Source organism: Nanorana parkeri, unplaced genomic scaffold, assembly GCF_000935625.1.
Source record: "Nanorana parkeri isolate BGI_ZX_2015 unplaced genomic scaffold, ASM93562v1 scaffold1280, whole genome shotgun sequence".
NCBI lineage: Eukaryota > Metazoa > Chordata > Amphibia > Anura > Dicroglossidae > Nanorana > Nanorana parkeri.
This window is the reverse complement of record NW_017307548.1, coordinates 305,920-322,530: the sequence shown is the minus strand read 5'-3', so window position 1 is coordinate 322,530 and position 16,611 is coordinate 305,920.

Genomic DNA, 16,611 nt, shown 5'->3' with positions numbered 1-16,611 from the left:
TGCTGATTGTCATTAACTATCCCGTTTTCCTGAACAAATTCTACCAGATAATCCTTTATTATGCCCTCTAGCATTTTACAAACTACCGATGTTAGACTGACCGGCCTATAGTTCCCAGGTTGGCACCTTGCCCCCTTTTTGAATATTGGGACTACCGTAGCCCTCCGCCAATCACTGGGGATCCTACCAGTCATTAAGGAGTCCTTAAAAATGAGGATTAATGGTCTAGTTATAACCTGGCTTAATTCCTTAAGTACCTTGGGGTGCAGGTTATCCGGACCCACTGCTTTGTTTGCATTGAGCATTTTAAGTCCTGGGGACAAGCCAGGTCAGGAGCCAGAGGGTAATCGTATGAGCCAAATCAGGAAGCAGAGAAGGGTCAGGGACAAGCCGGGTCAATCTAAGAGGAGGAAACAGAACACGCAACACTGGTCACAGGCTGAAGATCACTCAGCAATGATTGAGCCTGCTGAGCCTGCTTATATTGCCCGAGTGACATCACTGGGCGTGTGTCAAGACTCACAGGGGCGTGCCCCGGTGTGCCGCCTCATCATACGTGGGCGTGCCTCGTCGGGCCGCGCGTCACACATGGGCGTGCCTCGCCGGGTCGCCACGTCGCACGGAGGCGTGCGACACCTGCGGGGGTGCATCTTGGCTCTGGATTGCGGGTTGAGACCCGACATTGCCCCCCTCCAAGGGGTGGCCTCCGGACACCCATTAGGTGCTGCTTCTCGGGATGGTTCTGTAGGAAGGTCTGAATGAGTCTGGGAGCATGAATGTTGGCAACGGGTTCCCAGGAGTTTTCCTCAGGACCGTATCCCTTCCATTTGATGAGGAGTTGCCCCCCGCGTTTCCGGTAATCCAAAATGGCCTCAACCTCATATTCCTCCTCGCCATTCACCAGAATCGGCCCTGACGTGTCTGGAATACGGTCAGGGAAGGCGTCCGGAACGGCAGGCTTTAACAAAGAAACATGAAAAACAGGATGGATCCGGTAAGCCTCTGGTAAGGTTAGTCTGTAGGCAGCTGGATTAATCTGGCGTTCCACCGGGAAGGGCCCAATTAATCTGGGCCCCAATTTCTTGGAGGGGCAGGCTAACTTGAGATTGCGAGTGGACAGCCAGACCAAGTCGCCGGGTCGCAGGTCCAGGTCACCCCTGTGAGTCTGGTCGAAGGCCCTCTTGGCATCCTCCTGGGCTTTGGCAATTGTTGCAGGAGGACAGAATTGGTGCGTAGGAAGTCCACCGTCTCTTGAGCGGCCGGTACTATGGAATCTAGCACCCGCGTGGGTAGGAAAATGGGGTGGTAACCATAGTTTGAGAAGAATGGAGACTGTCTGGTAGCCGAATGCACAGAATTATTATAAGCAAACTCTGCCAGTGGAAGCAGGGACACCCAATCATCCTGGGAGAACGTAGAGAAGCAGCGAAGATACTGCTCCAGGGTCTGATTCCTCCGTTCTGTCTGACCGTTGGTTTGTGGGTGGTATGCCGATGAAAAACTTAAACGTATGTTCACGGCCTAGCATTACGCCCTCCAGAACCTGGAGGTGAACTGGACCCCCCTGTCCGAGACCACATCAGTGAGGACCCCGTGAAGGCGCACTACCTCCTTGATGAAAGTGCGGGCAATTGTCTCTGTCGTGGGAACTTTCTGCATCGGAATGAAGTGGGCCATCTTTGAGAGGCGATCCACCACAACAAAAATGGTAGTACAATTCTCAGAAGTCGGTAGTTCCACGATGAAATCCATTGAAAGAGCGGTCGGAGTTGGAATTGGAAGTGGCCGCAGGAGGCCCCAGGCATGGGAGGAACGGCCCTCACTGCGGATGCACCTTGTACAGGCCGCAATATACTTTCGGCAATCTGAGTTCAGAGAAGGCCACCAGAACAGGCGCTGTACCATGTTTGCTGTCTTGCAGCCACCAAAATGCCCTGCCAACAGAGTATCGTGGCATTGCCCGATAACAGCGGAGCGGACCGTTTGGGGCACGTAAACCTTCCCTTCTTGATAATATAGGTCATCTTGTTTTTTTGTTTGTTTAATATATTTTTATTATTTTGTTTAAAAAAAAAGTACATTTAGACAAACATTCATAAACATTAGTTTCACATTATCTCTTAGCTTTAATAATTATTTATAACTCTAATTGAGATAACTACAACTTTCACCCACTTCCAATATCCATCACTAGTCATTCATCATATTTTACTTCCTCTATCACTCTCTTCTCCATTCTAACTCCCATTCTTATGGTTTCTAAGGGGGGAGGGAGTGGGAAAGAGGGGGAAAGGGAGTGTACCCTTATACTTCATTTAGAATACCCCTCTAGTGTTTGTGACTACTATAACCCATAATATATATGTAGGCCTCACTATATCCCCTGATAGTGTCTATGTTCCTCTATTCTTATTATTATTTCCCTCATGTGTTCACTAGTGTGATAGCTAAACAGTATACAATCAATAATAAACCCTTTTATTACAAACTTAAACCTTGTTCCTTCCTCTCCACTTTCCTTAATTATAGTGATCTTACTTTTATTGTGTATCCTAACTACTATTTAATTACCTACTTTCCTATACCCTATGTGTACTGCCTTCGCCTTCTACTTCTTCTAAATATACCTTGTGTCCTCACTTCTTAATCCCGTCTTCCCATTTGACCATACATGCATTACCCCTTGATCCTTTTTCAGTTGCTGCCTTTAACCTTCTTTCAGCATTTTCTCAAATTCCTCCGATTGTCTAAATGATTCCCATTTCTCCCATATCTTCTTATAACTATCATTCCTATCTGTATCCTTTGCACTTAGTTCTTCCATATACCTTATTTCTTCTATAGTATTTTACCAATTTTCTATTGAAGGTGGGAATGTTAGTTTCCAGCCCCATGATATACTTATTTTAGCGGCTACCAACATAAATCTTAAAATATAATTTTTTATTTTTTTTATTGGACCTGGTATCAATGTTAATAATTGTAAGGAGTTCCGGGGACGGCGGCCGGTGAGAGCGCGTTCCACAGTGGAACGCACCAGGAAGAGGTTCGCCGCAGTCACACCCCCTCACTGAGACGTCGGCCGTAGCGTTCCACCCTGGAACGCGGAAGTGGCGTGACGTCGCTCCTTGGTTTCCCGCGTCCACGGGCTATTTAAACTCAGCCGGCGGGTTAGTAGGGCGTTCCAATATTGCAGATCGAACGACCTGCTAACCCCGTACCCGAACCTGCATTCTGGAGTCGCCTCGACCCCATTCTACCCCAACACCTCGTCCTGCCTGTGGAGACCAGCTCACCTCCAGACCTGTTCACACCTGGACAACATCCTACAGCCTGGACCACTGTCTACCCCAGGACATCGCCACACCAGGCCAGCCTGCAGACAGGATTCCCACCAGTGCCTCCATACCGGCAAAACCGCAAGTACGCTGCAGTTACCCCTGCAGTCCTCTAGTGACGTGTCCCCATACGGGAGAGACTGTATCAAGGCATTAGGTTGCAAACGCTGTGCACACCGCTCCTTGCTTGTACCTGGGACTAGGGATGTTGTAGGAACTGATAAAGGACTACCTTACTATCTATTATGCTAACGCTACATAATCAGTTCTTCTCCACTTAATTATTTTGTGCCTCATTCACAGAGTGGTCTATGAAGTAATAGCCACTACTGTGACGCTTACATTAGAGAACGGCCTATGATGCGAGGACCTCTAACTCACCGTTAGTTGTGAGAGACGCCAGAGGTCCAAGACTGAATTGCCATTCCACCCCATAACCTACGTTAGATCCTCCTAACTCCGCCGCTGAGAGCCTGAAACCATAATCCCAGCTAAGCGGGCGTTACAATAATGCAGTTAGGGGATCCTTTTCAGTATTTGTTGCCTCCACACGGCGATATATGTCAAACACCGACTCCCAGAATGGTTGTAAACTAGGACAACTCCACCAGATATGCAAGCTGCTATAGTATGCAGCATACAATATGCGATGTGCAGTAGGCTGATAAGTCTGCAATAGCCTCCAATATGCAATAGAATTCAAATAGAGTTCAATAAATGATTATATATAGTTGGTATACTTGCATCTACTTGCATCTGAGGCCGTCCATATATCCTCCAGGAATCCTCAAGCCGATCAGTGATCCTGCTATTCCCAGGTCCCGTGTGCCGTATGCTTGCTAGATAGTACAGCACTGTTATAGCGCTATTTGTGGGGTCTTGGGGAGGAGGTAGGCCGTCAGAGACAGGAGAGAGAGGAGAGACTGGAGAGGGAGAGCCGGCTAGATGCGGCTAGTACATTGCCCTTAGCGAGGCCAGCGGGGCTTGGTTCGTGGACGGGCAGCGCTCAGGACCTCAGCGTCCTACGTCATCGGCGCGTGACGAACCACCATCCTCCCGGATTTTGGACTCTTAAGACAATTATTTGGCGCTTTTTAAACTTTTTTCATGGATTTCTCAACCTTGGAGGCCCCCAGTTTGTGGATAGCTGCTGAAGTGATGTCAATAGGCTCAACCAATGACTCCTTGTTTCATGGATTCAGTGCTTAATCTCTACTTCTTGTTGGGTTTTCATTGTTTGCCACGCTGGGGAGATTCATCTTCTCTAGCTATCCTGGTGACCCTTGTCACTTCTACAGAGAGTGATGGGTATTCTGATATCTTGCAACTGTCATCAGAATAGGAGGTAAGGCTACAGTGTATATCTTCCATTCGGGATGCCTCTTTTGATGGCAATTGTATAAAAGTAGAAATCACCTCACAGATTCAATCTAATTTCCTGTTGTGTTTCAGAAAACAGGAAGTGAAAGAAAACTTCTCCAACATGACGCAGACAGCACACAAAGAAAAAAAAGCTAAAGGGATTTTATCCATTCTCTATTCTATTTGGAAACTTAAAAAAAAAAGTTTTAGTGCTAGATAGACTTTAAGTTGATCCATTGAAATCTAAGGGGTCTATTCACGAAGCTGCCGAAGGATCTGGCCGTAGCTTCGGCCGATCCTTCGGCTAGCTTTAGCCCCAGGACCCCTTCGGTTCAGTAGAACCGAAGGGGTGCTGTACGGGCTATTCACAATAGCCCTCGGCTGGCTCCGGCCACTTTCAGAGAGATCAGCGTCCCTGGTTACCTGCTAACAGTGTTCGGCTCACTTCACTTCAGATCGGTCATTCACTCAGCTGCCTTCGGCAGCTTAGTGAATAGACCCCTAAAAGCTAGTTTTAACATACCCCTGACCTACCCTGAAAATAAGACTTAGTTGTGACCATTCCCAGGGTCGGTGGTGGCATAAGTGTGAACTTGAAGAGCCGCGAGAGAGGCGGGAGAGAATCAGCGGTGCCAACGATGCCAGTGCTAGAGGAGCACTCTAGCTCCTAGCACTCTAGGAGCAAAATAAGACCTAGTGTGGTTTTTTTTAGCCCCCAAAAATATAACACAGTGTCTTACTTTCGGAGAAACACGGTATTCATGTAAAAAAATATGGTGATCAGGGCAATCAGGGGTGCCGTACCTTTCCAAGAGCAATTTGGTAACCAATCATTGGCCAGAATGAGTGAAACGCACTTTCACTATGGATTCCTCACAGGCGGAGCGCATTCGGTATCACTCCACCTGTGACAGGAGCCGGCGCTATAGAGGAAGCATCGGCTTATGCGTCTCTGCTCCCTCCGGTGCTGCCTCGCTTCCTCTAGCGTCGGCTTAGTTGGCACCGCTGATTCTCTCCCGCCTTTCTCCAAGTTCCCCCTTGTGCCACCACCGGCCCTGGGAATGGTCACAACTAGGTCTTATTTTCGGGGTCTTATATTTTAGCAATTCCCAAAAATAGTACTAGGTCTTATTTTCGGGGAAACAGGGTACATGGCGGTTATTGCTCAGTAAGTGTGATGGACCACACTCCACTCTCTCAAGAGCCATGTAAGCTTCCTCGCATCATATTCCATGCTGGCGTGTTTTCTCTAGGCATACACCGGCACCATCTAGTGTTGACAAAGGTTACTACAGTAAACGCATACTGCATGCCTACCTTCAACATCATAAGGTTATTGTCACACTCACATTGTAGAACGCATGATTTTCTTTTCATATCCATTATTCATTGCACTCCCCGCACACTGAACTCCTCCATGCAACACAGCCAGACACGCCCCCTCCACTACTCAGCTCAGAGCTCCGCCCCCTTTATGCTGATCAATGAGCTTCTCCCACGTCAGTATCTGCATAATAAGTAGCACAGAACCCCACCCAGCTACAGAATGGGAGTTGCTGATTGGAAGACGGGCGGAGCAGTGCAGTGGGTCTCTGAACATCGTACAGAGTATGAGAGCACTGGCCGGCTGGGAGCTGTATGTCGGCACATCGGAGATTACGGGAGGGGGTGCCACTTCTTCCTTTCTGGGGCCCCCCAAGTAGTGGAACGCCAGGGCCCGGTCGCATATGCGACCGCTGCAACCTTGTCTTGTGCTACATATCAGGCATCATGCACCAAAGTGAATGTAACTGATTTGTGTGAATGTATTGTATTGCTATAGTATGTAATGTTTCTGTGCTGTGTTGCAGTACAGGATGGATTGCACCCCAAAAAAGTATTTTTTAAATATATTTAAGAATATTTTTTGGACAACTCACAGTCAGGCTGCATACAAGTGATTTCAGCGGCTGTATAGCCCCCCCAAGTGACGGAACGCCAGGACCCCGTTGCAAATGCGACCGCTGCAACCCTGGTAGTTCCGACAGTGACTGCACACATTGACCCCACAGAAGACGGCGAGTGTTGGCACCTTCGGAGCCCACCTTGATGTTAGGGGAGGGGTTCTGTGGTCTTTGGAGCCTACCTTGATGTTAGGGGAGGGGGTTCTGCGGTCTTTGGAGCCCACCTTGATGTCAGGGGAGGGGTTCTGCGGTCTTTGGAGCCCACCTTGATGTCAGGGGAGGGGTTCTGCGGTCTTTGGAGCCCACCTTGATGTCAGGGGAGGGGTTCTGCGGTCTTTGGAGCCCACCTTGATGTCAGGGGAGGGGTTCTGCGGTCTTTGGAGCCCACCTTGATGTCAGGGGAGGGGTTCTGCGGTCTTTGGAGCCCACCTTGATGTCAGGGGAGGGGTTCTGCGGTCTTTGGAGCCCACCTTGATGTCAGGGGAGGGGTTCTGCGGTCTTTGGAGCCCACCTTGATGTCAGGGGAGGGGTTCTGCGGTCTTTGGAGCCCACCTTGATGTCAGGGGAGGGGTTCTGCGGTCTTTGGAGCCCACCTTGATGTCAGGGGAGGGGTTCTGCGGTCTTTGGAGCCCACCTTGATGTCAGGGGAGGGGTTCTGCGGTCTTTGGAGCCCACCTTGATGTCAGGGGAGGGGTTCTGCGGTCTTTGGAGCCCACCTTGATGTCAGGGGAGGGGTTCTGCGGTCTTTGGAGCCCACCTTGATGTCAGGGGAGGGGTTCTGCGGTCTTTGGAGCCCACCTTGATGTCAGGGGAGGGGTTCTGCGGTCTTTGGAGCCCACCTTGATGTCAGGGGAGGGGTTCTGCGGTCTTTGGAGCCCACCTTGATGTCAGGGGAGGGGTTCTGCGGTCTTTGGAGCCCACCTTGATGTCAGGGGAGGGGTTCTGCGGTCTTTGGAGCCCACCTTGATGTCAGGGGAGGGGTTCTGCGGTCTTTGGAGCCCACCTTGATGTCAGGGGAGGGGTTCTGCGGTCTTTGGAGCCCACCTTGATGTCAGGGGAGGGGTTCTGCGGTCTTTGGAGCCCACCTTGATGTCAGGGGAGGGGTTCTGCGGTCTTTGGAGCCCACCTTGATGTCAGGGGAGGGGTTCTGCGGTCTTTGGAGCCCACCTTGATGTCAGGGGAGGGGTTCTGCGGTCTTTGGAGCCCACCTTGATGTCAGGGGAGGGGTTCTGCGGTCTTTGGAGCCCACCTTGATGTCAGGGGAGGGGTTCTGCGGTCTTTGGAGCCCACCTTGATGTCAGGGGAGGGGTTCTGCGGTCTTTGGAGCCCACCTTGATGTCAGGGGAGGGGTTCTGCGGTCTTTGGAGCCCACCTTGATGTCAGGGGAGGGGTTCTGCGGTCTTTGGAGCCCACCTTGATGTCAGGGGAGGGGTTCTGCGGTCTTTGGAGCCCACCTTGATGTCAGGGGAGGGGTTCTGCGGTCTTTGGAGCCCACCTTGATGTCAGGGGAGGGGTTCTGCGGTCTTTGGAGCCCACCTTGATGTCAGGGGAGGGGTTCTGCGGTCTTTGGAGCCCACCTTGATGTCAGGGGAGGGGTTCTGCGGTCTTTGGAGCCCACCTTGATGTCAGGGGAGGGGTTCTGCGGTCTTTGGAGCCCACCTTGATGTCAGGGGAGGGGTTCTGCGGTCTTTGGAGCCCACCTTGATGTCAGGGGAGGGGTTCTGCGGTCTTTGGAGCCCACCTTGATGTCAGGGGAGGGGTTCTGCGGTCTTTGGAGCCCACCTTGATGTCAGGGGAGGGGTTCTGCGGTCTTTGGAGCCCACCTTGATGTCAGGGGAGGGGTTCTGCGGTCTTTGGAGCCCACCTTGATGTCAGGGGAGGGGTTCTGCGGTCTTTGGAGCCCACCTTGATGTCAGGGGAGGGGTTCTGCGGTCTTTGGAGCCCACCTTGATGTCAGGGGAGGGGTTCTGCGGTCTTTGGAGCCCACCTTGATGTCAGGGGAGGGGTTCTGCGGTCTTTGGAGCCCACCTTGATGTCAGGGGAGGGGTTCTGCGGTCTTTGGAGCCCACCTTGATGTCAGGGGAGGGGTTCTGCGGTCTTTGGAGCCCACCTTGATGTCAGGGGAGGGGTTCTGCGGTCTTTGGAGCCCACCTTGATGTCAGGGGAGGGGTTCTGCGGTCTTTGGAGCCCACCTTGATGTCAGGGGAGGGGTTCTGCGGTCTTTGGAGCCCACCTTGATGTCAGGGGAGGGGTTCTGCGGTCTTTGGAGCCCACCTTGATGTCAGGGGAGGGGTTCTGCGGTCTTTGGAGCCCACCTTGATGTCAGGGGAGGGGTTCTGCGGTCTTTGGAGCCCACCTTGATGTCAGGGGAGGGGTTCTGCGGTCTTTGGAGCCCACCTTGATGTCAGGGGAGGGGTTCTGCGGTCTTTGGAGCCCACCTTGATGTCAGGGGAGGGGTTCTGCGGTCTTTGGAGCCCACCTTGATGTCAGGGGAGGGGTTCTGCGGTCTTTGGAGCCCACCTTGATGTCAGGGGAGGGGTTCTGCGGTCTTTGGAGCCCACCTTGATGTCAGGGGAGGGGTTCTGCGGTCTTTGGAGCCCACCTTGATGTCAGGGGAGGGGTTCTGCGGTCTTTGGAGCCCACCTTGATGTCAGGGGAGGGGTTCTGCGGTCTTTGGAGCCCACCTTGATGTCAGGGGAGGGGTTCTGCGGTCTTTGGAGCCCACCTTGATGTCAGGGGAGGGGTTCTGCGGTCTTTGGAGCCCACCTTGATGTCAGGGGAGGGGTTCTGCGGTCTTTGGAGCCCACCTTGATGTCAGGGGAGGGGTTCTGCGGTCTTTGGAGCCCACCTTGATGTCAGGGGAGGGGTTCTGCGGTCTTTGGAGCCCACCTTGATGTCAGGGGAGGGGTTCTGCGGTCTTTGGAGCCCACCTTGATGTCAGGGGAGGGGTTCTGCGGTCTTTGGAGCCCACCTTGATGTCAGGGGAGGGGTTCTGCGGTCTTTGGAGCCCACCTTGATGTCAGGGGAGGGGTTCTGCGGTCTTTGGAGCCCACCTTGATGTCAGGGGAGGGGTTCTGCGGTCTTTGGAGCCCACCTTGATGTCAGGGGAGGGGTTCTGCGGTCTTTGGAGCCCACCTTGATGTCAGGGGAGGGGTTCTGCGGTCTTTGGAGCCCACCTTGATGTCAGGGGAGGGGTTCTGCGGTCTTTGGAGCCCACCTTGATGTCAGGGGAGGGGTTCTGCGGTCTTTGGAGCCCACCTTGATGTCAGGGGAGGGGTTCTGCGGTCTTTGGAGCCCACCTTGATGTCAGGGGAGGGGTTCTGCGGTCTTTGGAGCCCACCTTGATGTCAGGGGAGGGGTTCTGCGGTCTTTGGAGCCCACCTTGATGTCAGGGGAGGGGTTCTGCGGTCTTTGGAGCCCACCTTGATGTCAGGGGAGGGGTTCTGCGGTCTTTGGAGCCCACCTTGATGTCAGGGGAGGGGTTCTGCGGTCTTTGGAGCCCACCTTGATGTCAGGGGAGGGGTTCTGCGGTCTTTGGAGCCCACCTTGATGTCAGGGGAGGGGTTCTGCGGTCTTTGGAGCCCACCTTGATGTCAGGGGAGGGGTTCTGCGGTCTTTGGAGCCCACCTTGATGTCAGGGGAGGGGTTCTGCGGTCTTTGGAGCCCACCTTGATGTCAGGGGAGGGGTTCTGCGGTCTTTGGAGCCCACCTTGATGTCAGGGGAGGGGTTCTGCGGTCTTTGGAGCCCACCTTGATGTCAGGGGAGGGGTTCTGCGGTCTTTGGAGCCCACCTTGATGTCAGGGGAGGGGTTCTGCGGTCTTTGGAGCCCACCTTGATGTCAGGGGAGGGGTTCTGCGGTCTTTGGAGCCCACCTTGATGTCAGGGGAGGGGTTCTGCGGTCTTTGGAGCCCACCTTGATGTCAGGGGAGGGGTTCTGCGGTCTTTGGAGCCCACCTTGATGTCAGGGGAGGGGTTCTGCGGTCTTTGGAGCCCACCTTGATGTCAGGGGAGGGGTTCTGCGGTCTTTGGAGCCCACCTTGATGTCAGGGGAGGGGTTCTGCGGTCTTTGGAGCCCACCTTGATGTCAGGGGAGGGGTTCTGCGGTCTTTGGAGCCCACCTTGATGTCAGGGGAGGGGTTCTGCGGTCTTTGGAGCCCACCTTGATGTCAGGGGAGGGGTTCTGCGGTCTTTGGAGCCCACCTTGATGTCAGGGGAGGGGTTCTGCGGTCTTTGGAGCCCACCTTGATGTCAGGGGAGGGGTTCTGCGGTCTTTGGAGCCCACCTTGATGTCAGGGGAGGGGTTCTGCGGTCTTTGGAGCCCACCTTGATGTCAGGGGAGGGGTTCTGCGGTCTTTGGAGCCCACCTTGATGTCAGGGGAGGGGTTCTGCGGTCTTTGGAGCCCACCTTGATGTCAGGGGAGGGGTTCTGCGGTCTTTGGAGCCCACCTTGATGTCAGGGGAGGGGTTCTGCGGTCTTTGGAGCCCACCTTGATGTCAGGGGAGGGGTTCTGCGGTCTTTGGAGCCCACCTTGATGTCAGGGGAGGGGTTCTGCGGTCTTTGGAGCCCACCTTGATGTCAGGGGAGGGGTTCTGCGGTCTTTGGAGCCCACCTTGATGTTAGGGGTGGGGTTCTGTGGTCTTTGGGATCTTTTTACCTCTCCTTAACTGCCCCTCACTAAGCATTTGGTGGACTGGTTTTGGTTTTGGTTGGTCTTTGAGGGACGGTTTTGGTCTGGCTTCAGCCTAGGTGGTCCACTGTGATCTTATTTCTGACAGGAGCCTTGTTACCTGGGGAGGGGTGCTTGTATATAGTTTGGATTAACCCGCTCTATAATATTAGGCTGTATTTACACTACACACCAGAGCTTTTGGATGTCCACATGGTCAAAGGGTTGAGAGGTAGTCATTTACATGGCTCGGCCCACTTTCCTGAAATGAAGAATTTTAGGAAGGCTTTACTGTGCTATGCATTGATTAGGGTGTGAGCTTTTCGATTGCCTTAATCCATTCTCACCATAACCTGTTTGGTTATCCTGTCTCCCTGGGTCTCATCCCTGCCTCCAGGAAAGTTATGACTTCTAAACATTATACTGATGATAATAAAGCAGCTTTCACCCCAAATCGCTTCTCGGCCTTTTGGCTAAGATCAAGTGTAGTATCTGTTTTTATCAGTTGTTGGAGGGGAGAGGATGTTGCCACCCGATGGGAGAACATTCTAGTACTCTCTGACGTAATGGTGGGTGTCGGAGAACGGTTCGGTCCACTGCTAGTTGCGTCAGGCCCTGATGTACGGGTAGACCCTAGACAGTGGGAGGACCCCCGACGGCACTACCTCCTGATGTGAGCGGAGAACCACGGGGTCTGGCCCGAGGGTTCGGGGGGCGGCAGAAGCCCGTGGAGTTGTGCCCCCTGGGGGTGGCGTCCCAGGGGTGCTCAGGTAGTCACATGGGTGTGGGACCCCACTTGACTCACTTGATCACTTGGTCACACTCCACATTGCAATTTTCTGCACAACGCCTCTTGGACAGGCCTTATGGCTAGTCCGGGGCAATATTTTTGCACTCCGGCCCCTAAGGCCTGTCAGCGTGGTGCACTGGCACTTTAGATTTATTTATTGCACTCTATGCACGTTTGGCACTTTTTTATTTTTAAATTTGACCCACAGATTGCGGAAGGTGCAGGTTCCTTCGGGGCCTATTCCTGATGCTGGGAGGAGGTTCTGTGCCTCTTACGGGGTTCTCTGCCTCCTCCCACCCAGGAGGTGGGTTTCTCTTCGGGAGATCCCACCTGCCAAGTACTGAGGGGGACCTGTTTCGGCAGGTCCCCATAGGAAATGGGTCCACCGGCCTTCGGGTTGGTGGACCACCAGTCTCAACCCCTGTCAGGAGCCTTGCGCCCCGGGGGGTCGGGAAATGGGTCCCTTCTTCGGAAGGACCTTGCACCCTTGTGCACGTTTTTGTGTGCTGTGATTTCACGGTTCACTTTTTTTGTTCACAGGGGGAAGTTTGTTGAGATGCACGTCCACGGGCTTCAAAAAAAAAAGAAAAAAAAAATCGGGAACTGAAAGTCATCGGGAACTGCGGGCGGTCTCACCACGGCTATGTGCAGTCTCAGCATGGCTGCGGCGGTCTCACCACGGCTACGTGCAGTCTCAGCATGGCTGCGGGCGGTCTCACCACAGCTATGGGCAGTCTCAGCATGGCTGCGGGCGGTCTCACCACAGCTATGGGCAGTCTCAGCATGGCTGCGGGCGGTCTCACCACAGCTATGGGCAGTCTCAGCATGGCTGCGGGCGGTCTCACCACAGCTATGGGCAGTCTCAGCATGGCTGCGGGCGGTCTCACCACAGCTATGGGCAGTCTCAGCATGGCTGCGGGCGGTCTCACCACAGCTATGGGCAGTCTCAGCATGGCTGCGGGCGGTCTCACCACAGCTATGGGCAGTCTCAGCATGGCTGCGGGCGGTCTCACCACAGCTATGGGCAGTCTCAGCATGGCTGCGGGCGGTCTCACCACAGCTATGGGCAGTCTCAGCATGGCTGCGGGCGGTCTCACCACAGCTATGGGCAGTCTCAGCATGGCTGCGGGCGGTCTCACCACAGCTATGGGCAGTCTCAGCATGGCTGCGGGCGGTCTCACCACAGCTATGGGCAGTCTCAGCATGGCTGCGGGCGGTCTCACCACAGCTATGGGCAGTCTCAGCATGGCTGCGGGCGGTCTCACCACAGCTATGGGCAGTCTCAGCATGGCTGCGGGCGGTCTCACCACAGCTATGGGCAGTCTCAGCATGGCTGCGGGCGGTCTCACCACAGCTATGGGCAGTCTCAGCATGGCTGCGGGCGGTCTCACCACAGCTATGGGCAGTCTCAGCATGGCTGCGGGCGGTCTCACCACAGCTATGGGCAGTCTCAGCATGGCTGCGGGCGGTCTCACCACAGCTATGGGCAGTCTCAGCATGGCTGCGGGCGGTCTCACCACAGCTATGGGCAGTCTCAGCATGGCTGCGGGCGGTCTCACCACAGCTATGGGCAGTCTCAGCATGGCTGCGGGCGGTCTCACCACAGCTATGGGCAGTCTCAGCATGGCTGCGGGCGGTCTCACCACAGCTATGGGCAGTCTCAGCATGGCTGCGGGCGGTCTCACCACAGCTATGGGCAGTCTCAGCATGGCTGCGGGCGGTCTCACCACAGCTATGGGCAGTCTCAGCATGGCTGCGGGCGGTCTCACCACAGCTATGGGCAGTCTCAGCATGGCTGCGGGCGGTCTCACCACAGCTATGGGCAGTCTCAGCATGGCTGCGGGCGGTCTCACCACAGCTATGGGCAGTCTCAGCATGGCTGCGGGCGGTCTCACCACAGCTATGGGCAGTCTCAGCATGGCTGCGGGCGGTCTCACCACAGCTATGGGCAGTCTCAGCATGGCTGCGGGCGGTCTCACCACAGCTATGGGCAGTCTCAGCATGGCTGCGGGCGGTCTCACCACAGCTATGGGCAGTCTCAGCATGGCTGCGGGCGGTCTCACCACAGCTATGGGCAGTCTCAGCATGGCTGCGGGCGGTCTCACCACAGCTATGGGCAGTCTCAGCATGGCTGCGGGCGGTCTCACCACAGCTATGGGCAGTCTCAGCATGGCTGCGGGCGGTCTCACCACAGCTATGGGCAGTCTCAGCATGGCTGCGGGCGGTCTCACCACAGCTATGGGCAGTCTCAGCATGGCTGCGGGCGGTCTCACCACAGCTATGGGCAGTCTCAGCATGGCTGCGGGCGGTCTCACCACAGCTATGGGCAGTCTCAGCATGGCTGCGGGCGGTCTCACCACAGCTATGGGCAGTCTCAGCATGGCTGCGGGCGGTCTCACCACAGCTATGGGCAGTCTCAGCATGGCTGCGGGCGGTCTCACCACAGCTATGTGCAGTCTCAGCATGGCTGCGGGTGGACTCACCACGGTTATGTGCTGTCTCAGCAGGGCTGCGGGTGGTCTCAGCAGGGATGTGGGAGCGGTCTCACCAGGGATAGGGGTGGTCTCACCAGGGACCTGCAGGGTCTCAGGAGATAGAATGCAGGGTTAGGGCTGCTGACAGCTCGCCCACCCTCTGTGTCCGGGTCGGTCTTCTCTCTCCCCTGTTCCTCTCTGCCTGACACCGCTCCTAGACCCCTCCTTCCCGGGGCCCCCAGGGGCAGAGCTGGCCCTGGCAGTGCATGTTTAAGGATGATTCTGCGCGGGCCCTCTTCTTTATCTCTGGGCCCCCCAACAGGCGGAACGCCAGGGCCCGGTCGCGATTGCCACCGCTGCGACCCTTGTAGTTCCGCCAGTGTCAACAAGCCTGAAACAGCTGCATGCAGTTTGGTGTAACCAGCGCTGTAATATAAGTCTACATTTGCCCAGAACACCCGTGGTTCTGGAGGTCCATATGGGCAAGTGGGTGAAAAAGCAATAATTTGCATGGCCCCGCCCCTTCCATGGAGGGAAGAATCATTAATTTTAGTATGTTAGTATGTCTTCAGAGTCAGTCCTCGTCAGAATTGGTATGCCCCAGTATCTCCAGAGTCAGTCTCCCCCTGTATACTTAGTCAGACTTGGTACACCCCACTAACTTTAGTCAGACCCTGTCTCCCCCTGTACTTCCAGTCACGGTTGGTACAGCCCTCTATCTTCAGTCAGCTTCTGTCTCCCCCTGCATCTCCAGTCACAGTTGGTAAAGCCCTTTATTTTCAGTCAGCTTCTGTCTCCCCCTGCATTTCTAGTCAGAGTTGGTACAGACCTCTATCTTCAGTCAGATTCCATCTCCCCCTGCATTGCTAGTCAGAGTTGGTACAGCCCTCCACCTTCAATCAGTTTCTGTCTCCCCCTGCATCTCCAGTCACAGTTCGTAGAGCCCTCTATCTTCAGTCAGCTTCTGCAACCCCCTTTCACCCCACATCTCCAGTCAAAATTGGTAAAGCCCTTTATTTTCAGTCAGCTTCTGTCTCCCCTTGCATTTCTAGTCAGAGTTGGTACAGACCTCTATCTTCAATCAGATTCCATCTCCCCTGCATTTCTAGTAAGAGTTGGTACAGCCCTCCACTTTTAGGCAGTTTCTGTCTCCCCCTGCATTTCCAGTCACAGTTGGCGCATCTATCTCTATCCTCAGTCAGCTGTAGCCACCCCCCAATATCATCCTCATTCACAGTTGGTACATCCTTCTAGTTTCAGTCAGAGTCAGTCTCCCCTTGTATTCCTCGTCAGAATTGGTGTGCCCCTGTATCTTCAATCAGAGTCAGTCTCCTCCTGTATACTTAGTTAGAGTTGGTACACCCCACCAACTTAAGTCAGATCCTGTCTCCCCCTGTACCTCCAGTCACGGTTGGTACAGCCCTCCATCTTCAGTCAGCTTCTGTCGCCCCCTGCATCTCCAGTCACAGTTGGTATAACCCTTTAGTTTCAGTCAGATTCTTTCCCCCCCTGTATCTCCAGTCACAGTTGGTATAACCCTTTAGTTTCAGTCAGATTCTTTCTCCCCCTGTATCTCGAGTCACAGTTGGTACAGCCCTCTATCTCCAGTCAGAGCTGATTCGCCTGGTCAGAGTTTGCTGGTCAGAGTTATGATCTCATTTGGTATCATCCATCAGTAACGATACATTCCACACCCTCTAATAAGTTTTCACCGTCGTCCACCAAATCAGGAAATCACCTCAAATAACTGTTGTGTGACGATTTCTTAAATCTTCTTAAATTTCCCTGAGAGCCCCGGTACCTGTAGTCAGCTCTGGTATCCCCCTATAATCCGAGGTGGGATTTCCCTGTATCTCCAGCCAGAGTGGGTTTCTCCCTGTAACTACAGTCAAAGCCCCCCCACCCCACCCCCTTGAATTTCAATCCACTTGACAGGCTTGGAACCTTACCTGAACACCCCCCTACCTTTTTGTCAGACTTAGTACTTCCCCCCTGTCAGATTTGGTACCTCCCCTCTCTCCTGTCACACTTGGTCC